Raw genomic sequence first — 3,193 nt, 5'->3', positions numbered from 1 at the left:
GCCAGCGTTGTGGGCGCGGGGGCGGGAACGGCGGGGGCCAGGGGCGGGGGACGGGAGCTCGGGAAACGGCCGTGGGCCTGGGCAGAGGGTGTGGGGTGCCCAGTGACAGTCCCGGGGCGCGGGTGACAGCGCTGCTCCCCCCGAGGACACAGCCGACACCCAGCGGCCAGCGCTGGCCGCGTCTAGTAGGGCCAGGGCCTCATCCACATCGCAAACAGCCGCGGGCCGGGCCTTCTGCCCAGTGCTTGGCGGAGCCGCGGTGCCCGCCGCAGAGGAAGGCCAGGCCCGGGCTCACCAAGCGCCGAGCACTGGGGCTTCAGGGGAGGAAGGGACCGGCTCTGCCTGCAGGCACAGTCGTGCATGGCTGCTTCAGCTACTGCAAACCTGTGCTGATGGTGCCTCCCCGGGCCGCCAGGGAGGAGCCTCGCCCCAGGGAGGAGCCTCCCCAGGAACAGGGTCTGCCAGTTTCCCCACAGGCTTTCAGCCCGAGTCCACTCTCCCGTGGGGGTGCCTGTACCCTTGGTGCAGGGAGGCCGGTTTCTGTTTGCCGGCACGTGGGGCAGCCGCCACTCTTCGAGCCACTTAGCTCTGCTGGACACTGGCCCTGCACGGTCCACCTCACGGTAGTCCATCTCAGAGTATCTTGTCCAGGGCACCGCTAGGGGAACCGACTCGGCACCCAGGAAGACGCCGCCTCTGCTCCGTGCCCTTGACCGCCGTCAGCCCACTCCCTGTGGGAAGGGGCAGCAGCCAGGGGCGAGACTTGCCGAGGCTCCCAGCCTGCTGGCTACCAGGTGCCCTGCGGCCCTGTGAGCAGCCTGCTCATGCCCGCGCCGGTGTGCGCAGCTCGCCAGGTGGCCCGCACGCTTCCCCTGCTCTGACCTGCACCCTGTACCTCGTGGCGCCAGCCTTGGCCGGTCCCGAAGCCAGAATCCGCACCCACGGGCGCCCGTCCACCTCCGCCCTTTACACTTGCCCTGCTCCGCGCCAGTCTCTGCCCAGGCCGGTGCCTCCGCGCCGGAGCTGCGCTGCCCAGCAGTTCTCAAAGTGGGGCACGCCCATTTCATCATCGTGCTGTCCGCTCGTGCCGCCCGCTCTGAATTTCTCTCGAGCGCAGAAGCTTTGTCCAGAAGCTGGAGATGTGCAACCCGCAGCAGGCCGAGGGTGACCGTGGGAACAAGCTCGTCGGTCCTCACCACTCGCACACATGCAAGTGGGCCCGGAGACCCAACGTGCCGAGGGGCTCAGCCACTGCGGCCGCCCGTGGTCGCCAGTGACCAGCCCCTCGTGCGCCGTCTCCGCGCCTCCCCTCACGCCCCGCTTCCCGGAGGCGCTGCTGTGCCTGCTCTGTACGCGGCTTCCAGCAGTCTCCCCGCGGCACCTGCCAGGCGCCGCGAGCACCGCTCTGCCCTGTGCCCGGATGGCCCCCGCAGCCAGCTGGTCCTTCCTGCTACCGCAACACGCTCTCGCTGGCTTCCAAGGTCTCCCCGACTCCTCCATCCCAGATCACCCATCGCTCGGGGCTCAGGTCCCCGAGAACCCCCCCACGAGTTTGGTCAGGGCTCCCGGACCGAGGCCACGTCTCCGCTCATGTCCACTGTGCGCCCGGCTGTGGGTGGCGGAGCCCAGCGGCCTGGAGTCTTCGTCCTCCGTGACTCCGCTGCAGACAGCAAACGCGCAGTAAGTTGGTTGAGATTTTTGGACTCTGACCACCAAGGTTGGCAAATGCTCTCGGAGGTGAGACGCGTTTCGCCGCCGTTGGGGCGTCACCGGGGGCTGACGAGACCGCGCCCGCGGTGTGGTTGAGACGGCCTGTCTGCGCGTCTGGATGCTGCGGCTCTCCCCGTCTCCCACACGAGCTGGGTGACGCCGTCACTCGGCTGCCCGCGAGCCGGCTCAGCTTTGACTCGCCGGAACACGTCCGCTCATGTCCCTCCATAAAGCATGTCCTGCTGGACGCGGAGCTTGGGTTCGGGTCCCGGAGGGCTGCGGTGACGGTCCGGTTGTCGTCACTCTGCTGCAGAGTTCTCAGCCTGTGTGACAGCTGTTCTGGAAGCTGTGTGCTCTCTCCCCCGAAAGCTCTTAGGGTGAGCCTCGGGATGGCCTTTGGCCTGCTGGTGGTGCATGACGAAGTTTTGAATATGCCGTTTAGCGTCTGACCAGTCCAGCAGTCCCTCAGCCAGCGCCGCTTCCAGTATGCTCCGGTGTCTGCTTTCGCGGCTCCGGGGCTGAGAGCCACACAGCGTCAGCTGTTCCCTGGGGTCGGCCTCTCTGTGCTCTTCTTAAAGAGCGCTGTAATTAAGGCCTGTGACCGGCCTCCCCGGTGGCGCAGGGGTTAAAGTCTGCACGGGTCAAGCTGTCACCAGCCCCTGCAGCGACCCCGGGGCGCAGCAGACCCCTCCTGTCTCCCCACGGCCCCCTCAGCAGTGTGCTTCAGTAGATCCGCCTGTTCTGCTCCCCACTCTGTCTTGGTAAGTCCTCTCCCCCCCCACTCCTCTGGCCTGTACCCCAGTTCTTGTAGGCATAAATAAATACATCTTTAAAAGATAAAAAAAGGCCTGTTATAAAAATACCTAACACATCCAGCATCAAGGACTGCGACGTTGCAGTAGGAATTTACTAACCCTATGTGCTCTCGCCTAAACCTGCTCTCGCTCGCCCACTCAGCCCACCAGGTGTCTAAACAGTTGCAAGGCCCCGGGCTTTGTGAGCACTCTCCCCAGGCACGCTGTGGCCCAGGTGGCTGTGCACACGTGTGGCGGCTCCCCCATCTTAGGGAGGGTCTTAAAGCAAGCTGGGCTCACCGCGGAGCGCAGGGGCACGTCCTGGCCACGCAGCGGGGTGGGGAGCCCGGTCCTGTTTGCTCAGACACGAGAGTGGCTCCCCATACTCCAGGGTGATCTAGCTCTCCGTCCGAGGCTTTGCCAGCTCATTCTGTTCAGTGTTTTAAAAAGCCTCTTCGCTCCAGTGTTTCCCCTGAGACATTTTTCATGTTTCTGTGAAAAGCACACTTGTTTCCTCGTTTCCACCTCACTTGCCCCTGGGGGGTGTGGGCAGGGCTGCCCCCTCCTGGACTGCCACACTGGAGGTCCCGGTCAGCCTTCCGCCCAGCAGTGCAGCAGAGGGAGGCGGCTCGGCCAGGCTGGCCCGCGTGACCGACACGCCTCCCAGTAGAGTGGACAGTGGGATCGCA

The sequence above is a fragment of the Condylura cristata genome, unplaced genomic scaffold (assembly GCF_000260355.1).
Source record: "Condylura cristata isolate star-nosed mole 26May11 unplaced genomic scaffold, ConCri1.0 scaffold00004, whole genome shotgun sequence".
Lineage (NCBI taxonomy): Eukaryota > Metazoa > Chordata > Mammalia > Eulipotyphla > Talpidae > Condylura > Condylura cristata.
The sequence above is the reverse complement of the archived record's forward strand: the minus strand, read 5'-3'. Positions refer to the sequence as shown.